Source organism: Staurois parvus, unplaced genomic scaffold (genome assembly GCF_062004578.1).
Source record: "Staurois parvus isolate SC_StPar_1 unplaced genomic scaffold, SC_StPar_1.0 ptg001011l, whole genome shotgun sequence".
Classification (NCBI taxonomy): Eukaryota; Metazoa; Chordata; class Amphibia; order Anura; family Ranidae; genus Staurois; species Staurois parvus.
In genome coordinates this window covers 1,505,141-1,530,599 of record NW_028318807.1, presented here as the reverse complement: position 1 = coordinate 1,530,599, position 25,459 = coordinate 1,505,141, and the positions used below count along the sequence as shown (strand labels likewise).

General features: G+C 44.8%; 1 pseudogene; it reads left to right on the top strand.

Moving 5' to 3' along the window:
- Positions 1-662: 662 nt before the first annotated feature.
- LOC149441245 (uncharacterized) overlaps positions 663-25,459 on the top strand; it is a 38,246-nt pseudogene continuing 13,449 nt past the window's right edge.

The window sequence follows — 25,459 nt, the reverse complement described above, 5'->3', positions numbered from 1 at the left end:
GGTCTCAGCATTCAGCAGACTCTAGTAATTGAGTCAACTTCTCCTCTGGTCCTCCTCCAGACCCTGCACTTTCTGCTTTCCCGCTCTGCTCCCAAAGGATGTGCACGGTGATGTTAGGGAGGGTGTGGGGTTCTTGGCATCTGATGTAATGGGGGGGGGGGTGCTCTGGACATCTAGTCTTACAGTTACAACTGGCCCTTTGAGGACAACCATAATACTGACACAGCCTGCGAGGATATATAAGATATATTTATTAATGATCATTAAAAATAAAAACCAACTTTAGCCCTTTTATATAGAATTCTGATTTTTTTTTTTTTTTTTGTACAGGTGGATTGATGAACCACGTTTTTGGTCATGCTGGTCTTCGTGAATACAACTCAGTCACATGGGAAACCAAACATCTGGGTGTCTTAATTGACTGAAAGTTTTAATTGCAGTTCACTGGAGGAGTCACACAGGACACAAGTCATATCCGTGTTCTAAATGTCATAAGTGCTTTGGGTCCTCTTCAACACTGATCCAACCTCAGAGGACAACATGAGAAAAGTCATTTCAGTGTTCTGGATGTGACAATTGCTTTACAGTAAAGTCCAACCCAAGTATACATAAGAGGAGTCATTTCAAGCGATTTCTTTTTGGAACGTGACAAAGATTTTACAATGGAGGCAAAACATATCACACACCAGAAGGTTCACACTGGAGAGAAGCCATATCAGTGTTCTGAATGTGACAAAGCTTTTACATGGAAGTCACAGCTTATCAGACACCAGAGGATTCACACTGGAGAGAAGTCATATCAGTGTTCTGAATGTGACAAAGCTTTTACATGGAAGTCATGTCTTATCATACACCAGAGGATTCACACTGGAGAGAAGTCATATCAGTGTTCTGAATGTGACAAAGTGTTTACACAGAAGTCACATCTTATCACACACCAGAAGGTTCACACTGGAGAGAAGCCATATCAGTGTTCTGAATGTGACAAAGCTTTTACATGGAAGTCACATCTTATCAGACACCAGAGGATTCACACTGGAGAGAAGTCATATCAGTGTTCTGAATGTGGCAAAGCTTTTACATGGAAGTCATGTCTTATCATACACCAGAGGATTCACACTGGAGAGAAGTCATATCAGTGTTCTGAATGTGACAAAGTGTTTACACAGAAGTCATATCTTATCACACAACAGAGGATTCACACTGGAGAGCAGCCATATCAATGTTCTGAATGTGACAAAGCTTTTACACAGAAGTTGTATCTTATATCACACCAGATGATCCACACTGGAGAGAAGCCATATCAGTGTTCTGAATGTGACAAAACTTTTACACAGAAGTCAAGTCTTAACACACACCAGAGGATTCACACTGGAGAGAAGCTATATCAGTGTTCTGAATGTGACAAAGCTTTTACATGGAAGTTACATCTTATCAGACACCAGAGGATTCACACTGGAGAGAAGTCATATCAGTGTTCTGAATGTGACAAAGCTTTTACACGGAAGGCGTATCTTATATCACACCAGATGATCCACACTGGAGAGAAGCCATATCAGTGTTCTGAGTGTGGCAAAGCTTTTACACAGAAGTCAAATCTTATCATACACCAGAGGATTCACACTGGAGAGAAGTCATATCAGTGTTCTGAATGTGATAAAGCTTTTACACAGAAGTCAAGTCTAAACACACACCAGAGGATTCACACTGGAGAGAAGTCATATCAGTGTTCTGAATGTGACAAAGCTTTTACATGGAAGTCATATCTTATCATACACCAGATGATCCACACTGGAGAGAAACCACATTAGTGTTCTGAATGTGATAAAACATTTACACAGAAGTCAGTTCTCATAGTACACCAGAGGGTCCACACTGTAGAGCAGCCATATTAGTGTTCTGAATGTGATAAAACTTTTAAACGGAGAGGAAACCTTGTCATACATGAGAGGGTTCATACTGGAGAGAAGCCATATCAATGTTCAGAATGTCCCATTAGATTCACAGGCCCAATGTCTTCCCACAAACTAAGGAAGACATGATGTTACTTAAAAAAAAAAAATTTGAACAAACAGGACTCTAATGATCGGATTCATCGGGTTTAGTGCTTATGTCCTTCAGAAACACACCTAGAAGGCCTGTCAATATTTCACCTTTGGACATTTCTTCAGACAAGCAGCAATGACTGAAGTGTATTCCTCATCATTCTCATCTTTATCCTTTTTTATGGAGCATTGACTGAACATGTAATGCATTTTCATCATTCACTAACTGAGCTATGTTCCCATGTGTTTTCTTCATTGCCAGAATCTGACCAACCAATACATGACCAACAATGCCTCAGTACCAGAGTCTAGGATGGGGTCCAATGGCTTCTTGCCAAGCCTCTGAAACCTCATTAGGAGAGTCCAATCCATGTTCTTTTGAGAATTGATACACCATGAGCTATGCTTGAGGGTCCCAGCTAAGCCCACCTTGTCCACACCTCCCATTACATGTACCACCTCCTCTCCCATGATCAATGCCTCCTTTCCATGTTCCATCTCCTCTCATGGATGACATCTTTGCAGGCAGGTCTGTAGCTGAGATACCAGCCAGATAGAGGTCTATGTTTGGTTAGAGAGTAACTTCTTAAGCTGGTGTAGGCCTTCCAACATGGAGTTAATGCTGTTTTAGGGGACATATTCAACAGTATCACCTAATCCCAGCTGGCCACTTATACTTCATCTGGTTTTCTCAAAAGGGATTCTATCAGGTGAAGATTGGATGTCATTATTTTTTTTTTCTCCAGCTATTGCTCATCTCCATAAACTATTCACACGGTACAACTGCAAGAGATCTGAACTTACAAAGTGCTAAGTGTGCGGTCATATTCCTACCACTTCTTCTGGGAGACTGAAATTCCTCTTATTGGGGTTCACCTTAATGACTCTGAATGAACGGGTCCCTTTTTGGGGCAAAGTGTGCAAAGAGCACTAATTATTCCTGGAAATGCTAAGACATTGGCACTAAAGTGTAACAATGGGCAAAATCAATAATTATATAAATGGTGCAATCTGTCATTAGCATAAACGTTTTATGTTTTTCCAAGTCTCCCCTTGTAACATTTTTTATTACCCTTTGACCCTCCTAGTAGATCTGTTTTTTCTGCTTCCTGTAGAAGGCCAAGCTATTTGGCAAAAATTAAAGTTGGGGGGGGTTGAGAAACACCATATAACACTGCTGGGGGTGCTTACAACTGTCATCTTCCATTCATATGGGGGGTTGAACCTTATAGAAATCCTGGTGCTGTAACTGCTGTAGAAGTGTTAGCTGGAGTTGGACTTTACTTGTTGTGTGTCTTACTTATAATCTATCTAAGACTTCCCTGTACAGGGTGACAACGCTGCTGTGTAATGTTCCTGCAGAATGATCAGGGTTGTCACCCTGTTACAGAAGGTGGGGAAATAACAGATCTACAGACAGGACCAACAGCTGATACAACTATGTTGCAGAGGGAACTCTGGGAATGCTAATGACAGATTGCATTACATATTCAGTTAGCAGACTTCCTGCTGTTGGTCTTCTGTTTGAATTGTGTTCTGATATTTACTGTCCTGCTGTAAAAGGTGCAAATGATTGCCCACATGTTTCCTGTAGTAGCAGGCACTACAAACTCATATCAGGAATAGTAGGATGGGTACTTACCCAAGGGGATCACCTTTTTGGATTTGGAAGAAACATTTCACATGGTTTCTGAAATTCCAGTAATGACACCAACAAGGGGAGTCTCACTTACTTCACTAACAATAGGAGAGCCAATCACAGGCCAGTAACATTTCATGGTTTCTCAATAGAAACAATTGAGTACTGTCCGTGATCCTTTTTTTATTTATTTGCACTAACATACAATTTTGAGGACAAGCTTTCGGGGAATGTCCCCTTCTTCAAGGTCTAAGCAGTGCTACTCACAAAGTTAGCAGAATGTTAGAAGAGATGAAAGAAAAAAAAAAGGAGGCTAGAGATAAGATGCAGTCAAAGCGAGGGGGGAGGGGGGGATACTACACTCACACAGAGGGGGTCAAGCTACAGCTAATAGTCATAAAACTGTTGGATAATGATTGAGGAATCCCATGTCCAAGTTAAGGCCGTTATCTCTTGTGTCAAATAGAATTATCATTCTTAGTTCAAAAGTTTTTCTTTCCTGAATGGATTTGAAATTTCCTTTAAGTACTAAAACATTGAGGTCTCCCATTGTGTGGTCTGGTTGGGTGAAATGGTGTCCTACAGGTGTGCAGAGGTCATCTTCTTTATGTTCCTTGATGGTATGTCTGCAAATTCATCCTTGTTTGTAACTTCTGTCCTGTTTCACCAACATAAGATCCTTTGCTGCATTTTCTGCACTGGATAAGGTACACAACATTACTGGAGGTGCAGCTGTATGATCCGGAGATATTGAAGATCCCTTTTGAGTGTCGGACACTTTTTGATGGATTAATTTGGTTGCACAGTTTGCAGCGTTTCTTATTGCAGGGTTCGCTTCCATTATTTGTGACATCATCATCAGAAGGGAGTTTCCTACTGATTAGTTTATTTCTGAGGTTGGGGGGTTGGGGAAATTGCAAACAAGGATGAATCTGCACAGACATACCATCAAGGAACATAAAGAAGATGACCTCTGCACACCTGTAGGACACCATTTCGCACAACCAGACCACACAATGGGAGACCTCAATGTTTTAGTACTTAAAGGAAATTTCAAATCCATTCAGGAAAGGAAAACTTTTGAACTAAGAATGCTAATTCTGTTTGACACCAGAGATAACGGCCTGAATTTGGACATGGGATTCCTCAATCATTATCCCACAGTTTTATGACTATTAGCTAGCTTGACTCCTTCTGTGTGAGTGTAGTATCCCCCCCTCCCCCCTCGCTTTGACTGCATCTTATCTCTAGCCTCCTTTTTTTCCCCTTTCATCTCTTCTAACATTCTGCTAACTTTGTGAGTAGCACTGCTTAGACCTTGAAGAAGGGGACATTCCCCGAAAGCTTGTCCTCAAAATTGTATGTTAGTGCAAATAAAAAAAGTATCCCGGACAGTACTCAATTGTTTCTGTCACAAATGCACTAATACGGCTACAATCACCTCAAACAAAATGGTTTCTCAATGTAATTGCAGAATGTTTAATCCCCATTGGTCCAATGGATTCCTAGTCCTTCCAGATAACATTTTGCTTCTTTTGTAGAAGGAGCACCCTAAAATGTCTTCCCTTCAATTCCACCCATAGCTGTACTTGAGGTTATGTTGCCCCTCCCCCATATCTGTAAGGGAAAGCCTCAATCTCTCCCAATACTCCCCTGGCCTTCCAGTGAGAAGAAACATTTTCTCTGGATTGGAGATGCTTTATGCATTGAGCCCTTCATAGACGGGATGGGGAATCTAAGATAAGTAAGATGGACCGGTGTACTGGAGTCATGGATCAGGTAACCAATGACACCATTGATGTTATAGCAGAGCTGACAGCAGAAGTGGCTCCACCACCTAAGATGGTGTCACAGAACTGCTTGGCAGCTGACTATCTCTTGGCAGACCAAGGTGGACTCTACAAATGGTGTCAGATGGAGAGTGTTGTACATTTATATTAGATCATGAGGATCTCAGAAGGGGATATCTACACAAGGTAAAGGAGTTCCAACAGGAACCTGGGTGGGGGGAGGTGGGATCCAATGTTTTGGGTGGGTTTAGTTGGAACCTGGTTGAGTAATATGGTGGGTTTGCTTCTTAAGCCATTAGTTGCTACCATAGATTTGGTTTTGAAATGTTATATATTGCTGTATTTTCTTTCACTGCCAGAGTTTATTTTGCTTTTGTTTTTAGTTAAATTCACATTTCAGGCCATATGATTAGTTAAACCCCCAAACATTTCTTTTATTTTCTGAAATCAGAGACTGGAGAATATAATGGTGGTAGTTGCCATTTTTCATGTCACAGAATATTAGTACAGCTGTTTATCAAATTTTTTTTCTGTAAAAATCACTAAAGATAATGTTAGTGCACAAAGAACACAATATATGACCCAATTTGTTTGGTGAAATATAAAATATGGGGTTGGCATCAAGTATATAGATACCAAACATGTCAAACTTTACAAATTGTGCGTATTTGTGAAATGGTGACAAACATCAGTACCAAAAATTGTTCAAAGGGGACTCTTTAAGAGCCTTTATAGGTTATCAGTTCAGATAGTTATCCGTGAACGATGGCCTCAGAATGATTGTTCTCACTCTCGCTTGTGCAATGATATGTAAAATGTGTTGTGTGATTTGTTTTGTGGGTTTTAAAATTTTTATAGTGTTACTTTAATTTTTTTCAACTCTTTTTACACTTAACATGGCTTCTATCATATAGGGGGTTGATAGCCCCCCTGTGGTACATATTTCTGGTCACAGGTCCTTTTTAAAGAGACATCAGAACATTATTAGACCCCCAATGTCACCTCTGTACCCCAAGAAAGATGGTCAAGCACAGATCATGCCTAATCAGCTCCTTCCCAAACCATAGTGACTGGAGAATGACAGAGCTGAACCCAGAAATGACATAATCTCCCACCTCCCACATCCATTCACTGAAGGGGAGATCAGAGATCAGATGTTTGCTGATCTCCTTCTGCCCTCACCGCTGACACCCACCATGTCTGTCTTGGGCTTGCAGGAGGGACATCTGAGCCCGGTATACATGGTGGGGGGAGGACCTTCAGTGCGGCTGAATCACTTCCACCAGAAAGCTGACAGTTGACCTAACAAATGTAGACAACCCCCGGGTGCTGTAGCTATAAGGCCGTGCTGCTGCTGATGGAAACCTTACATTGGCCGGAGTGAAAGGGTTCCACTAATGTACATCTGCTAAATCCGTATCTGAGTAGACCATAGAAGCAGCATTAGAAAGAAATGTGAGCATGGCTTCAGTCAGGCGATGGTCCTGGTGGTCCTGGTCTTGTTCTCCATCAGGTCCTCTCACCTTGTAGATGGTGACATGGACTTGTGTGGGAATGAGCAGGAGGGGCTCCGGGTTCTCTTGTACCCAATCAGCTTGTTATGGATAAAAGATGAAAATGTCTTCTGGGAATTTACAGGGATTTGGATGTTTACAGGGTCACATAAGTGGGCGGGGCTGGTATTAATGAGGGGTGTGGCTTGTGTTAATGAGTTTCTTAGCATAGATGATATAAATGGTATAAATAGATCCTTGAAATGTAACCGATTTATCTCTTTTCTTCTGTTGTTAAAGTGTCACATATATATGTTTAATAAAGTTGAATTATAATTTCATCACACAATACCGTGGTCTGGGTTCTTCTACAACACATCCCCCCAAACATATCATCTTACAGTTATAGGGGTCTGGTGGAATGGGACACCAGCTGATGGTATCTCTTAGGCCCCTTGTACATGGGGGGTCCAGCCCCTGTGGGTGCAATGCTGGCATTATAATACACCTGGTAGGCACAGGTACAGCGTCCAGCCCCGCTGCCTGCAGCCTGTCAAAGTCTACACTACAGCTGGACGGGGCTCAATGCTGCACCACGTTTACCTCGTGTTTAGGGGGCTCCGTGTTCAGGGAGAAATGACCGCCATCCTGATCAGACAAAGCATAAAGAAGATGTAGGCAGGTGCAGTCTGCTTCTTCTACTGTAGGGGGCACCCAACCAGGGGGACATCCCAGCCTGGAGAGGAAGTCGGGGGACACTTGGTTTCTCTGTGGTTTCCCAGTTCCTGGAGACTGTGTGGAATGAAGGGGTCCATGGAGTCCTGGAGACATTTTAAATTTTTTTGTTTACATGTTTTAAAAATAATTTATACCTTAAAATTACTTAAATCCCCCAAATATTATATATATTTCTTCACAACAGCAGACACACTAGAGGATAAATTGTTAGTAGTTCTGATGTTTTATGATTTTTATTATTTTACACAATATTAGTGCAATGATTTATGAAAGGTACAATTTCAGTTAAAAATACAGAAAAGTTAATTTCTGGGACATAAATGTAATTTATTATCTAAGGTTTCAGTAAAATATAAAAGATACATTTCCCCGCACTGAATATAATGGGATCCCACATAACAGTCGCTGTTCATATTCAGAATTCCTTTCTTACAATGGGATCTTGTGTTCGGATAAAATCTTTTATAGATCCCTTGTGACATTGTGTTCTCATTGTAAAATCCTAGATTTGTAAATCTGTCGCTGATATTTATAATGGTTTTGTCCAGAAAAAGAATGGAGTGATGTGGAGAGATGGAAACATATGTATAGATGAAAGATTGGTCTGTTGACTCCCCAGAGCTCCTTCCCATGAGAGATGTTTGTTCCCCCCCAGAGCTGAACAATGGTACGTTCCTGAATGGCCAGGCTGCTGGTTTGTTGAATCCAGAGTCTACATACAAGATGCCTCCACAGTGTACATTGATGGGGCTGGGAAGGCTGGTACATGTTGTTCATTTGCTCCTTGAGCAGGAGATAGGACAGAATCCCATTGTTGCCGGGTGTCCTCGCTTTCCTCAATTCTGTACTCACTTCATTTACAAAAGCAAACTCTGTGAGTGGAGAAGGTGATTGTATCCGGCTGGAGCTCAGACCTGACAGGGACTCGGGATTTTGGGCCTCTTACGTCTAAGACAAATATAGTCTGAGTTGGAGAGAAGATAAAATATCATTTCTTCTCAGAGACATTCTGAGGGGTTTTCCACAATTTGTAATTGCTGACAATTCTTTTGTGGACATTCAGCTGTCAGTGGGGAAACCTGCCGACAGATGAGGAGTCATCGGTTAGGGGTGTGACCGCCTGATTTCCAGCCAATCATTAACAACCAGATATATTTCACACAGAACTCAGATCAGTCCATCAATTGTCAACAGATGAGAATTCTAGAGAATTCAGAGAAAGCTCCACCCTCATTACTTCTCCACCAATCATGGATCTCCAGTTACCAAGTCACCGTGGGCATGACTTCCTTGACATCCTTCGTTGGTGTCAGTGAGATAAAATAAGCCCCATTGTTGGTGTCAGTGAGAACAAAGTGTACCCCCAGCCCAGCATTGGTGGTCAGTGGTGGTACTTACCTGATCCCACCCTCCCACTACCTCTCTGCTGATGTCACAATTATACTTTCACTGTAGGAAAGGAGATGGTGGCTCCCAGCAGTCGGGTATAATTGCAGTGCCTGGTGATGGAACCCAGAGAGTGTTCCGGAGTCATCACCTCACTGCCACTCTGAAGAGTCCTGGAACCTGCCAGACATGGACATGGACATTCCAGAACACTTGGAAACAACAAGATTCAAACTATGAGACATTTCTTGGAGCTGCAGTTCCTCTGAGCTCCACCAGGTGATCTCCCTTCTATCCAGAGAGGAAGTGATGTCAGGCACATACAGGAAGTGATGCAAGGTACAGAGGGGAAATTATGTCAGGTACAGACAGGAAGTGATGTCAGGTATAGACTGGAAGCATGTCAGGTACAGACAGGAAGTGATGTCAGGTACAGACAGGAAGCTCTGGCTGAGGTGAGTTGGGAGGAAGTAGAGAGGAGACATTGCTGTGTCTCCCAGGAGACAGAAGGTGTCAGTAATGAGGCTCCACCTGATGCTGGCTGCTGGGAAGGTATATAATCCCCCCGTAGTTTTCATCAGTGCCTCAGTGTTCTGCCTGTGAGCCGCTTCCCTGCTGGATCCTGCGTCCTGTATCTTGTATACTTTCCCCTGATTCTGGTTTCCTGCATCCTGTTCCCCATCTCTGCTCCCCTGATTCCCAGTCCTGGGTCTGCCCGGTGTATGTCAGCTTCCCTCCATTGTACACAGTGTATTATAGTCAGGTTGTTGGGTTGGTTATTTGCTGTCACATTTATTTGTCACTTTTGCTTTGTTTATGGTCTGTGGGTGTCGGAGGGTGTCGTGTCCATTAGTAAACTCCATTTAAATTGACTGTAAAGGAAATTTTTTTTTTCTTTTAAAACAAACATGTCATACTTACTGCTGTGTGTGATGGTTTGCACAGAGCAGCCTGGATCCTCCTCTTCTCAGGTCCCCCACAGGTGCTCCTGGCCCCTCCCTCCTGCTGAGTGCCCCCACAGCAAGCAGCTCATTATGGGGCATCCAAGCAGGCTCAGGAGCAAGCCGCTGCTCTGTGTGTCCACAGAGCCCCCTCTCCCTCTTCATTGGCTCACTGGCTGTGATTGACAACAGCAGGAGCCAATGGCCCCTGCTCCTGTCTCAGCCAATAAGGAGTGAGAGTCCCCAGACTGCTGAGGATCTTGTGCACATTGTTGGATCAGGATGGGGCTCAGGTGAGTATTGGGGGGGCTGCTGCACAGAGAAGGGTATTTACCTTCATATATAGAATGCATGGAGGTAACAAACCTCCTGACTTTACACCCCCTGTAATCACACTCCTCCTACTCCGTCTTATTCCACATTTCTTAGGCATAGCCCACCGATCTGGTCATCCCTGCTGTCACTGGATACCTGCATTCCTTACAAGGGTTTATATTCTTCACCAGTGTACTCTGTATACCGGGCTGTATACCACAACATCCTGACCATTGTACTATGCATGCTGGGCAGTATATGACATACTCCTGACCACTGCGCTCTGTACACAGGCCTAAGATATAATCCTGACTACTGCGCTCTGTACACAGGGCTGTATATGACATACTCCTGACCACTGCGCTCTGTACACAGGCATAAGATATAATCCTGACCTCTGCACTCTGTACTCAGGGCTGTATATGATATACTCCTGACCACTGCACTCTGTACACAGGCCTAAGATATAATCCTGACCACTGCACTCTGTACACAGGCCTAAGATATAATCCTGACCACTGCACTCTGTACACAGGCCTAAGATGTACTCCTGACCACTGCACTCTGTACACAGGGCTAAGGTGTACTCCTGACCACTGCACTCTGTACACAGGGCTGTATATGACATACTCCTGATCACTGCGCTCTGTACACAGGCCTAAGATATAATCCTGACCACTGCACTCTGTACACAGGCCTAAGATATAATCCTGACCACTGCACTCTGTACACAGGCCTAAGATACACTCCTGACCACTGCACTCTGTACACAGGCCTAAGATATAATCCTGACCACAGCACTCTGTTCATAGAGCTGTATATGATATGCTCCTGACCACTGCACTCTGTACACAGGCCTAAGATATAATCCTGACCACTGCACTGCACAGGCCTAAGATATAATCCTGACCACTGCACTCTGTACACAGGCCTAAGATATAATCCTGACCAGTGCGCTCTGTACACGGGCCTAAGATATCCTGACCACAGCACTCTGTTCACAGGGCTGTATATGACATCCTCCTGACCACTGAGCTCTGTACACAGGCCTAAGATATAATCCTGACCACTGCACTCTGTACACAGGGCTGTATATTATATACTCCTGACCACTGCACTCTGTACACAGGCGTAAGATATATTCCTGACCACTGCACTCTGTACACAGGCCTAAGATATAATCCTGACCAGTGTGCTCTGTACACGGGCCAAAGATATAATCCTGACCACAGCACTCTGTTCACAGAGCTGTATATGATATGCTCCTGATCACTGCAGTCTGATGGGCTGTATGTGACATGTTCCTAACCACTGCACTCTTTTTGCTGAGACAATATAAGACATGAACTTACCCACTGTGTGCTGTACTGACATACTACATCTAACTACTTCACTCTGTATGAGGATTGTATATCATATACTCCTGACCACTACACTCTGGGATGTAACTCACATACTCCTGACCACTACACTCTGTACTCTGGGATGTAAATCACATACTCCTGACCACTGCACTCTGTACTCTGGGATGGAAATCACATACTCCTGACCACTGCACGTTGTTTGCAGGGCTGTATGAAGTAGTCTCCTGACCCCTGCACTCTGGGCCATTATTCATGGTGAACCAAAAACTGGATGACCTGTAAAGGCTTGTAAAGTGTCTTCTGTGAGAAATGTTTTGCCCCCAAAGATCCCCATCGTGGCCCCGACACACACAATTCTTTTCACTCAATAAATTCTTTATTATAGTTTTATTTCTAACAAGATTGTAATCATAGAATCAGGAAATAACAAAGGAAGGAATCTGATTGGTCAGGAAGATCCCTTGTCTGGAATGTGGGGGCGGAGTCATTATTATTGGTGTACAATACAATACACAACGTGTTCCATTATTATAACAAAGTATTGTAGAAAAGATCCCAACATGTGACATGGCTGAATGATTGCTGGTCATATTAGTTCATCTATTCTCTAAGTGGGGTGGTATCTATTGGGCCAATCCCTTTTACAAACCACACATAATATCGCCCTTCAAAGTGAAAACAGAAACGATTTGCACAAAATCAAAGAGTAGAAATATTTTCCGGTGGATCCCCTCTACCCAGACCCCATATGTAGACATAGAACAACAAGCGGTGTTCCCTCTCGTGCCGCACTCCTCCAACCACCCAAACCAACACAGGAGCCAAGGGAAATAATGAGAGGAAAGTTCCCCCCTAGTTTGGGGCGGAGTTCTCCTTCCCTCCTGTTGGGGGATGGGAGAAGGATGGACTGAAGACAGAGAGACGCTTCGGGGTCACCACTGTTCTGTAGAGCCTTGAAATGAAGGACATCAACTTCAGAAGTTCTTGTTGTCTGTGTAAAGTTCCCCGATAACGAGATCTGGGCTCTCCCGGCTTCTAGCTCTGTAACCCGCTATATCATTATCAGGAAACGCAACTCCGACACCCAAGAAGGGCTGAAGTTGTGTCCTTCATTTCCAGGATCTACTGACCACTCTGCACCCCGACATTTACTGCACTTCATCCATGTCTTTGGGGGCCTCTCATCTCCTTATCAACTGTTTCTTCCATGATGAAGATCAGCCATGGAGTATATCTGAGGTGTATATCAGGGGGTGCTTCTTCCCCACATGAGAGCTGGGATGTCCAGCAACATTCATCTAGAAGACATTTCCCGCACTCAAGGCACTAATATACCTCCAGGGTTGTGTGGGACCCCTGATGTACAGGAAGACAGGACTTCAGTGAGGAACATTTCCCTCACTCAGGACAGGAAAGTGGATTCTGCCCCGTGTGAGTTCTCTGATGTTTGTAAAGACTGGACTTCACTGAAAAAAATTTCCCACACTCAGGACAGGAATACGGCTTTTCCTCCTTGTGAGATCTTTTATGCACATTAAGATGGGATTTAGAACTGAAACATTTCCCGCACTCAGGACAGGAATACGGCTTTTCCCCTGTGTGAGATCTCTGATGTCTGTAAAGATTGGACTTCTCTGAAAAACATTTCCCACACTCAGGACAGGAATACGGCTTTTCCCCTGTGTGAGATCTCTGATGTTTGTAAAGACTGGACTTCACTGAAAAACATTTCCCGCACTCAGGACAGGAATACGGCTTTTCCCCTGTGTGACATCTCTGATGTGTGTAAAGATTGGACTTCTCTGAAAAACATTTCCCGCACTCTAGACAGGAATACGGCTTCTCCCCTGTGTGAGATCTCTGATGATTGTAAAGACGGGACTTCACTGAAAAACATTTCCCACACTCAGGACAGGAATACGGCTTTTCCTCCTTGTGAGATCTTTTATGCACATTAAGATGGGATTTAGAACTGAAACATTTCCCGCACTCAGGGCAGGAATACGGCTTCTCCCCTGTGTGAGATCTCTGATGTGTGTAAAGATTGGACTTTTCTGAAAAACATTTCCCGCACTCTAGACAGGAATACGGCTTCTCCCCTGTGTGAGATCTTTTATGCCTATTAAGATGGTATGTAGAATGGAAACCTTTCCCGCACTCAGTACAGGAGAACCTCTTCCCTGTTGGAAGGCCGGCCCGGTCCCACACAGTCTGAGGTTCCTCAGGATACGAGGAATCCGATGGTCCATCTACACTGGGTGGTGCCGGAAGGACATTTGAGGGAGCCGGGTTTTCTCCTGGACTATACTGTGTGATGTCCTCATCTTCTACTTTCCAGTCTGGAGACAAAGTGAGACAATCCTCTGAGGTTTTCCTCATCTCCCGGCCATGGACTAAAATACAAAGAGGATTACTAGACAGGAGCTGATTGGTTCCCCCAAACCAGGACTCCGCCCACATCAGGCAGCTTGGTCTCTGAGGAGCTTACAATTCCACCCTCAAGGGAACTAGGAAATGGCTCCTCTGATCTCCTACCAGGTCATTTCTTTATTCATGGACCTTAGTCAGAGAGTGAGGAAACAACCAGAACTGTCTTTTATAGGAGGGACAGTGATGAGGGGATTATAGGACGAGGGTCCCCACCCCCTCTATCACTCATCGCCATCTTCCCAACACAAGAAGTACTGCACTTCCTTATTTAGTCCATGATTTAGTCATGAAGAACAGCGGGGCTGAGCCCCACCAGAGGTCAGAGAGTGAGGATGGGGGGAGAACAACCAAGATGAAGACTGGATTGATCCTGAAGACCACCATCATTGGGGTATTGACTCCTCCCTCATTATCACTTTCTGTTTAAGGGTCCAAATTTGGAGGATGTTATCACATTATTATCACCATGTAAAAGTCTGTGCTCCAATCACATCATCCGATATAAAATGTCCAGCTGGGAGGAAATGGGGGGAACAAAAGAGAATCCATATTATGTGTATATATAGCAGTGGGGGGAGGGGGAGAGCAGAAGTCAGGACTATGTAATGTACAACATAGAGTATATAGTGCAGGGGTCAGGAGTATGTAATGTACAACATAGAGTATATAGTGCAGGGGTCAGGAGTATGTAATGTACAACAGAGTATATAGTGCAGGGGTCAGGAGTATGTAATGTACAACATAGAGTATATAGTGCAGGGGTCAGGAGTATGTAATGTACAACATGGAGTATATAGTGCAGGGGTCAGGAGTATGTAATGTACAACATGGAGTATATAGTACAGGGGTCAGGAGTATGTAATGTACAACATAGAGTATATAGTGCAGGGGTCAGGAGTATGTAATGTACAACAGAGTATATAGTGCAGGGGTCAGGAGTATGTAATGTACAACATAGAGTATATAGTGCAGGGGTCAGGAGTATGGAATGTACAACATAGAGTATATAGTGCAGGGGTCAGGAGTATGTAATGTACAACATAGAGTATATAGTGCAGGGGTCAGGAGTATGTAATGTACAATATAAATGATACAGTGTAAGGGTCAGGACTCATAATATTGGTATTCAGTAATCAGTAGAACATTAAATGTTTACTGTAGACAAGTTGCAGAGATCCCACATCGCTGCCTCCCATCTCCTGAGACTGCACTCAGTGACTTGGGGCTGAGACACTACAGACATATCCCTCCACCCGGCACAGCCAGCAGACCACAGAGCAAGGAACCCTGGGAGAAATGTTCTGTCAGAGATCTTACTAGACCCAAGCATGGGGAAGGAGACTCAAATCACATGTCCCAGGTGCCTAGGTCTAGTAACACTTATGGTGAAATGAACATTTTTGCCTCCAGCTGAACCCCAGAACCTCCATAAATCCAGTCTAGATATATAAATTGTGTCTGCAGCACAGAGAAGGAAGATTATCCGAGAGAAATCCAGGAATACAGGACGGGGAACACAGCTCAGGAAAGTGACCAGGGGATTACAGGCTGATATCACCCAGTCCCCGCCCTACTCTGGACCAATCAGTGAGCAGTATGGGTGGAGGAATGGATTTAGTGTTCATGACCCACCTGTGCTGATCTCTGTAGGAGTGTCCTCCTCTATAAATGTCCCCGTTATTCCATCCTCCTCCATAGACTGCTGATCATCCCTCACATACGCCTCTTCTTCTTCTGCTTTCACCTCAAATTCTATATCGATTGGATCTCCACTCTAAATCAAGGAAATGAGAGAAAATATCATCTGTAAAATGTAAGGTCACATAAAAACTCCACACATTGTCTCTATGAGTCCATGTTCTAGATGCTCCATCCCACCCACCTTGTAATAGTGAGGGATGGTGTGACCTTCCTGTGTGGAATCCCGGGAATACAGAGGACGGGGACATCTCTGTGGTGGGTTCCCATGACTGGATCCATCTGTAGGAAACACACACACTGACTGAATCCATTGTTTCTATGTGTTTATCAGATGATGGGGGATCTAGGTGGATCCTCCGTACTGCTCTCTCCTTTACAATAAAGTCTCCTCTTACCCGGTGATGTGAGGGGCGGCTGATTGTCCATCATGACGTCCTTGTAGAGATCCTTGTGTCCTTCTAAATACTCCCACTCCTCCATGGAGAAATAGACAGTGACACCCTGACACCTTATAGGAACCTGACACACACAATGATACAGTCACCATCCAGACACATCCCTTGTCTGTTACTGGAGAATGTCCCAGAATTCCCGGCACCGCTCACCTCTCCTGTCAGCAGCTCCATCATCTTCTTGGTGACTTCTAGAATCTTCTGCATGTTGTGTCTCTCAGGGTTTAGGGAGCAACATGGAGGCACTGTGATGGTCATATGATCACCTGACTTCAGAAGAGGAAATCTCTGTATAGAGGAACCAATAGGAATATCATGTTAGACTCCCAGAATCCTCCTCACCTCTCCGGTCAGGTCTGTGTTTTATTAATAGAGATGAGAGTGATGTCATGTGACCTCCCAGAATCCTCCTCACCTCTCCGGTCAGCAGGTAGATGATCTCCAGGGTGAGGTTTAGTATCTTCTCAGTCATGTGACTCCGGTCCTCCTCCATCCTCATTGGTGCCATCATGTGATCTATACAGGTCTCCTTGTAGACGGATAACTTTGGGAAATGAAAGTAAGAATGATTTGGATGGTATTGGTCACACAATAATAGGATGTGGATGTGAGGGGGGAATAGGAGGGTTGCTGGACATTGAAGGACTACTCCCCCCATGGGAAGACATTTTGTTTGGACTGTTTAGTGTTTACTACAATTTTGGGGTCCGGGGCCCTTTTCTCTGTTGGGTTTGTTTGGTCTCTGAACTGGTTTGATGAGTATTAGATCTGCAGACAAGGAATGATAAATCTGATCCTTCCTATGACTAGTTTGCTCTGAGGCAGTGCTGTGAGGTCAATGTCGGCTCATCATGCAGGGATGGTCACTTTACATCACCCGACGCCCGGGACATGTAGTTCTGGGGGCCGGGCAAGTATTGTGTTTAATCTTTATCCCTGCTGAGGGCAAGCCGCAGGGCTCTCCTTTCAGGTGCCAGCCTCTGCCACCCCGTGTGTGTGATCCTCTCCTGTACCTACTATGCTTCCCCGGCTCTGCTTGCCCATCTGTGGGCCCGGGTCAGCGGGTGTCGGAGGGTAGAGGGGATGCAGGAGAGCGGACATGTTCACTCCCTTCTTGTCCTGACCCAGAGGTGACGTTATGACAGATTTCCCGACCATCGAGGCCGGCAAAGAATGTAATGCGGTGCGATGTGCTCTACATTACATCCAATGGAGTACAGGGGAGACATTGGGGGTCTTTTAGACCCTGGATGTCTCATAAAGAGAACCTGTCATCAGAAGTCATCACAAAGAGGACTTTGTCCCCTTAAGTAAAAATGTTTTTTTAATTGTAAACAATTAAAGTTACACCCAAGTATATAACTCCTCCCCTTAAAAAATGTTGAGGCTCCCCACCCCCACATATATGCACACCCAAACATAAGAGCACACGCTGGAGGGCCTACACGTGATAACATTGATTGTGATACACGTTACATATCGCCGGTCACACCAGAATGAGAGGATAATTCTAGGAGCAGACCTCCTCCGTACTCTATACTGATGACCTAGAAGGGGCTATAAATGTGTCACCTATAGATAATACCGGGACTAAAGGTTGTCACCATTTCAGCACACACAACTTAAGGTTTGACATGTTGGATATCTATTTACTCGCTGCAACCTCGGCTTTTATATTTTTACACATAAATGGGTCATTTATTGCTTTTTTGTGCCCTTTGGCATTTCCTAGACTTTGTGATAATATTTTGTGACATAAAACATTAGAACTGCCGCTATTTTATTCTCTAAAGTCTCTACTTTCAGAAAATCGATATTTTGGGGGTTTTGTGTCATCTTTAGGGCTAAAATGATTTTTTAAATGTGCAAAAAATGCAAAAACAGCTCTGGGAGTGAAAGGGAGAAAGGATAAGCCGGACACTCCCCTTTCCTGAGGAGCAGCCAATCAGTTCTCATTACACTGCAAGGTCTCTCCCCTCCCTGCTAGTCCCGGGTGCTGGAGACAGGCGGGGGAGGGGAGGAGGAGATAAACAGCGCAATGTTACACATATTACACATTTAAGTTGCTATAAAGCCCCTTTCATTTTTTTTTGTTTACAAACGATTTATTTTTCAAAGAGTAGACTGAAAATAACAGTACAGCGTCAAACAATGTGTACAGTATTAACAAGGCACACTTGAATCGTACAATTCAGAAAGGCACATCATATAGAAAGGGTAAAAAAGAAGAGAAAGGAAAGGAGAATAGATCCTAAGTACATGAGAAATATAAAGGAAAAGTAGACTGAATGATATATGTGTGAACAGGACACGTCAATCAACCTTCACATGGAATGCCACTATTCATGTAGTAAATGTCTCTGAACCTTCCATGATTCCCATTTTCTATCAGACAAGTGCATCTTGTCCAGTAAGTTATAATGAATTCTCTCCATGAGCATCACAGCATCTACTCTATGTAATACAGAGGCCAATGGTACAGTGATAGATTCCCAATGTAGGGCGATAGCCCACAAAGTAGAAATACAAATAGTATGTATCAATGTCATAACATTATCAGGAACCCCCGGGATACGAGCTCCCAATAGGAAGACTGTATAGTCAGACGTACCGGAACACCCACCAGTGAAGTCACCAACGCAGATATCCTGCGCCACACCAAGGATAAAGTTGGGCAAGCCCACAACGTATGTACCAAAGTACCGGTGAGGCCGCAGCCCCGGAAACGTAACGGGGACGTTTGTGGGTACAAAACGTGTAGCCTTGGCGGGGTATAATACCATCTGGTTAATACCTTGAGGGCCGTCTCACGGACAGAAAGAGATTGAGAGCTCTTACATATGTTATCCACCATGGAATCCCAATCCTCATCCGAAAAGGTGATACCACTATCCTCCTCCCATTTTTGTCTCTATAAAGGAGGTGAGGGAGAGAGACTGACCAGGAATTGGTGATACAGATCAGAGATAAGACCTTTGCCCCTGGGAGAGTCACGGCTAATACGTTCAAAAAACAAAATCAGAGATCAAGGTGTAAGGAAAAAATGTGAGTTAAAAAATGTCTAATCTGTCGATAACGATGATATTCACGAAGCGGAACATCAGAAAGTCCGCACATTATATCAAAGGGAATATAAGATCCTCCACTTTGACAGTCAGACAACCTAATAAAGGATCTATCGTACCACCAACGAAACGCCCGAGGAGAAGAAAATGCTGTACTAAAGTTAGGGCCACCAAAAAACGATACACCTGGGGAAACAGAAGAGACCAGATTTCATTGAAGTTTCCAACGAGACCAAAGTGTCAATGAATGGCCACAACAGAGTTAGAAAAAGTTAACGATCGAGGGAGGATTTTGGACCATAAAATACCCGGTAAATAAAATGGGCGTATAGATTGAGATTCAAATCTAACCCCCGGGATCTGGGAGTTAACAGTCACCCATTGTGATAATTGTGCAAAACACGCTGAAAGGTAATAGAGCCAAAAATTGGGAAGACCGAGGCCCCCCGTCCGTTGTGACCGGTACAAAACCGATGAGGTAAAACGTGGACGTTTATTACACCAAATAAATTGTTAATCAGCCGCTGAAAGCGATCCAGAAACATTTTGGAGACGGAGACTGGAAGTGATGTAAATAGATAAAGTAGTTTAGGCAGAATATTCATTGTGACTGCCGTGACTCTACCCAGGAAGGAGATGGGGTACCCATGGCAAACCTTCAGTAGAGTAGAGGGGCCACACACATGGGGGGTAATTAGCAGCAAACATATCTGAGTATCTGGCAGTGAGGTTGATACCTAAATAGGAAATCCGATCCGTGGCCCAACGAAATGGAAAAGAGCTACGGAGAGAGGCACTCAGGGAATCAGGAACATTGATGGCATAACCACTGATTTAGTGACATGAACAGACCTGACACTGGAGCAAAGTCGTTCAATACCGCCATAGATTAGGCAATGATACTAACGGGATGGTGAGGAAAAGCATTACATCATCAGCATACATACAGATTCTGAAAGGTGAAACCAATAAAGGGTAACCAGAGATCTCCGAATGTGATCTGATTGCAATCACCAAAGGTCCCAACACCAGTGCAAACAATAGGGATGACAGAGGACAACCCTGACGGGTACCTCTACCCAATGTAACAAAGTCAGAGTTACAGCCGGGAAGTCTGATCCTTGTTATGGGAGAGTCATAGAGGGCGAGTATACCAGATAAACACTCATCACTGACACCCATTCTCTGCACCCAGGAAAACAAGGCCAAAGGACACCATCGAAGGCCTCATTAGTGTCCAAACTCAGTAACAAAACTTCTCTGGAGTGCAAATTGGCTCCTGACTAATGTGTAATGTAAGGAGAATGTTGTCACTGATAAATCTGTCCGGGATAAAACCTGATTGGTCTGGAGACACCAAAGCCCCTTTCATTCTTTAACCCCCCCGGACATTCCTAAAAGAGCCTCAGATTTATATACATTTTCTGTTACAAAGGAATGTTTTCTTCCTCCTGAGCAGCAATGTAAGGGGCTCTATGCTCCATACTCCTGACCCCGGCACTCCATCGTTGTGTTGGCTGCATAGTGTAATGATTGCCCATTGGCTGCCTGTGTAGTGTCATCATTGCCCTTTGTAGGCCATGTATGGTCAGGATGGTCCTTGTCTTGTCTATTTATTGTCAGTGCTGTTTGTTTAGAGGACCATATTACAAGAATTTATCTCCACAATGAGGAGAATGTTCCGGCCCCGGAAGTGGGGGGATGTTCTGCCCCTGAAGGGGTTCATCTGGGATCCCACACTATATATGTGTGTATCATCATCTGCTGGAGATAAAAAGACATCACAGTGACTATGGAGGAAGAGGACGGACATGACTATGGAGGAAGAGGACGGATTTGACGGTGGAGGAAGAGGACGGATTTGACGGTGGAGGAAGAGGACGGACGTGACGATGGAGGAAGAGGACCGACGTGACTGTGGAGGAAGAGGACAGCCGTGACTGTGGAGGAAGAGGACGGGCGTGACTGTGGAGGAAGAGGACGGACGTGACTGTGGAGGAAGAGGACGGACGTGACTGTGGAGGAAGAGGACGGACGTGACTGTGGTGGAAGAGGATGGCCGTGAATGTGGAGGAAGAGAACGGCCGTGACTGTGGAGGAAGAGGACGGCCGTGACTGTGGAGGAAGAGGACCGACGTGACTGTGAAGGAAGAGAATGGCCGTGACTGTGGAGGAAGAGGATGGCCGTGACTGTGGAGGAAGAGGACGGACATGACGGGGGTTAAATAGGAAAAAAACATCTTATTACCTCCTCTGCTGTCATGTCCAGCAACGTCTCTGATATGCTTCCTGTCCGTGCCTGACATCACTTCCTGTCTGTACCTGACATCACTTCCTGGCTGCATTCCATAGAGACTTCCTGTGTGAGTATAGATGAGATCCCCACCTTGTGGAGTTCAGAGGAACTGCAGCCCCGAGATCCATCCCATAATCCCCCTTCCTGTATAATATGTACCTTACAGGGATACTACGGGAGATGAAACATTACTGAATAAAGGAAGAAGAAATAAATGTAACTCTTATGTAACCAACTGTTCAACAAACATCTCTTATTACATATAGAAAAGTCTTACAAACACAGAACACAAAATACAAATGTATAGCTAATGAGAGCGATCCCGCCAAACCTGATCCTTCTGGGGGGGACAATGCAAAAATATATATCAATCCACTCATAATGACATCATCTTCTGGGAGTGTCTGCACATCCATCCATTTCATACACATTTCATTGTCTCAGCAGATCTCCTGCAGCCTATTAGCACCCATTTCCCTCTCTATGTCTAAGCAGATCTCCTGCAGCCTATTAGCTCCCATTTCCCTCTATGTCTCAGTAGATCTCCTGCAGCCTATTAGCACCCATTTCCATCTCTATGTCACACATTACAACAAGCTGTCACAAAGGTAAATGTAAAATAAAAGCAGACAGGGAGAGAAGGCTGATAAAGCAGCTCATCGATGAGAGGTACATAAGAACATACAATGTCAATACAAAACAGTGACATGGCCATCAATCACAAACGATTGGAGCAGACAGATCGGTGTCATAGGTGTCCCGTGGGTCCTGAACTGCCTCCAGCACAGGGACAGTAGCAGGGTGTAAAGCAGGTAGGTACTCCAACTTTCTCATTTCTGCTCTGACCTTCATCAGTGCCGGTAACATGGGGGACATAGAAGACAGCCAATGCATGGGAATGGTTCTCCTGGCTGCCCTCAGAATGGAGGTGGAAAGTTTCCTCGCACATTTAGAGAGACCCGAAAAGGTAGACCCAACAGAAAGTAAATGGGCTCAAAAGGGACAGGAGCCCGTAGAAGTAACCACAATGGGGTAAGGACCTCCCCCAAAAGGGCGCAATGGACCGGCAATCCCAAAAAATTTGGAAAAGAGTGTCAGTTTCCGTCCCACAACACCAGCAAACAGAAGAAACATTCAGGTTACTATCATGGAGAACCTCAGGGGTCCGATACCAAAACATCGGGGTCTTAGAAGGATTTTCTGTACACATTACACACACAGAAGATTTAGAAGAGGCCTCCCAAATCCTACTCCATTGATCCAACCCAATATCACATTGAAGGAAACGGGACCATTTACACATATAAAGGGGAGAATCAATAGAAAAAGGGTGACATCTACAAGCAATGTATACGTAGCGGAAATGATGTCCCGGTGGTGTGGGCCTTGGATGCAGATATGCTCTAAAGGGGTAGGTTGTTCAAGAGTCAGAGAAGAGGCTTTGGAGGCAAAAAAGTGTTGTATCTGTAGACAAACAAAATACTGATGGGGTGGAATGCGAGCAGCTTTTTGAATGTCGGAAGGATTTAAGGTTGTGAATTACGGGATTGACCAAATGTCACAATTGGAATAGATTAACCTCAGCCCAAGGACGGACTCAACCAATGGCCAGACTATCTGGGAGACTTGGATTAAAAATGATGTTGGTCAAGGGGGAACACTTAGAGCCTAGGATGAATCTAACCCTACACCTCCTCCATATAGACAACATAAACTGCATGGGTCCTAATATGAGAGGAGAGGTAGTGCGGGCTGTGACAAAATAAGTCCCCCTCATTCCCTCTTTACACCAAGTCACGGCTAGACATGCACGCCTCAGTTAGCTAGTCGCTGTGGCCGTGTGCATGTGGGTGGGATCTGTGACAGCCTCTGATGACTTCTCTGTCATCCAATAAAGCTGATGGACCTCTGATGTCTTCCTTGTCCTACGATGAAGCTGATGGACCTCTGATGTCTCCCCTGTCCTCTGATGAAGCTGATAGACCTTTGATTTCTCCTCTGTCCTCCAATAAAGCTGATGGACCTCTGATGTCTCTCTTGTCCTCTGATGAAGTTGATGGACCTCTGATGACTCCCCTGTCCTCCAATATAGCTGATGGAACTCTGATGTCTCCCTTGTCCTACGATGAAGCTGATGGACCTTTGATATCTCCCCTGTCCTCTGATGAAGCTGATAGACCTTTGATTTCTCCTCTGTCCTCTGATGAAGCTAATGGACCTCTGATGTCTCCCCTGTCTCCAATGAGGCTGATGGACCTCTGATGTCTGCCTATCCTCTGATGAAGCTGCTGGACCTCTGATGTCTCCCTTGTTCTACAATGAAGCTGATGGACATTTTGATGTCTCCCCTGTTCTCAGATGAAGCTGATAGACCTCTAATGTCTCTCCTGTCATCTGATGAAGCTGCTGGACCTCTGATGTCTCCCTTGTTCTACAATGAAGCTGATGGACATTTTGATGTCTCCCCTGTTCTCAGATGAAGCTGATAGACCTCTAATGTCTCTCCTGTCATCTGATGAAGCTGATGGACCAATAAACGTCTCCCCATCCTCTGATATCCACCAGTCAATGTTCACTGAAGGAAGAGGGATTCAGGAGCAAACATTCACTAAAGGAAGGGGAGATCCTGGAGTGAATGCTCACTCCAGGAGGGAGAAATCCAGGAGTGAACGTTCACCATGGGATGTGGAAATTTAGGAGTAAATGTTCAATGAAAGAAGGGGAGATCCAGGAGAGAATGTTCACTAATCTCCCACCCCTCTAACTGGCATCACCCCTTGTGCCGATCCTAGGTGTGCCTGGAGGAGAGCAGAAGGATGACTCTCTGTGGTGTCAGACTTCTCCCTTCTAACCCCCGACACCACAAGCCCAATAGGCAAACACTGCGCCCAACTGATGCTTCATAGCTACTTTCCAAGGTAGAGCTATTCCCTCACACACCATGCAATATAGAGGCCTGAATACGCATGCGCGTGCCCGTATGGCACCAGTAACTTCAGTCTCTTGGTAACAGGATGAATGTTGGGGTCTTCAGCGAAACACTTTCATTGGTGCACTTACACTCCTATGGTAAAGTATCATTGTAATCCCGTGGCAGGATTTGTATAGCAAAGCAAACACTGTGTCTGTATAGCAGGACCATCTACACAACCCAGTGCCTGGTGAGTATGGGAGAAGTGTCATGTCTCTGTGTGCCGTGTTCCTGTCATCTGCCAGGGGGCAAAATCCCTCTCACCAGATCCTGGGACTAAGGCCCAAACCATGGTCCTGGAAATGACCGGCTCCTGTGGTCACCTCACGATGAGCCCTTCACACTGTCGGTGTAGGCACTGTACTGTAGGCCACATCTCTCAGGTTGGATGTTCCCTGACTGATGCAGATACCTAAACATGGAGTGAACTGACCCTGAGCACTTCTCTGCCAGGTCCAGACTGTCTCCTGCCACATGCAGACTGCCTCCCCTCAGGAAAAACAAGATGGAGTCCTTCACTCTCCTCACTAAGCATGCTGGTCTCTGTAGTTCCATTCCTCATATCAGCCTATCAGGCCATTTCTGTTCAGGACTGCATATTCCACAATGCTTTGCAGCTGCATCTCCTGCTTGAGAAAGTCCCTGTCATTGGCTCCTTTAATACCTCTTCTGATTGGCTCTCTCTGTATTACAGTCTGAGAGGAGAAGGGAGGGGCTGAAATCCCTGACTGCCTTGTGTGTATCCAGTGCAAGTGTCAGATTTCACAGGAGATGCCAGTCAGCAGGTTACAGCAGTCACAGATAGGAGTCATTTCCTCCCTACACAAGGATCT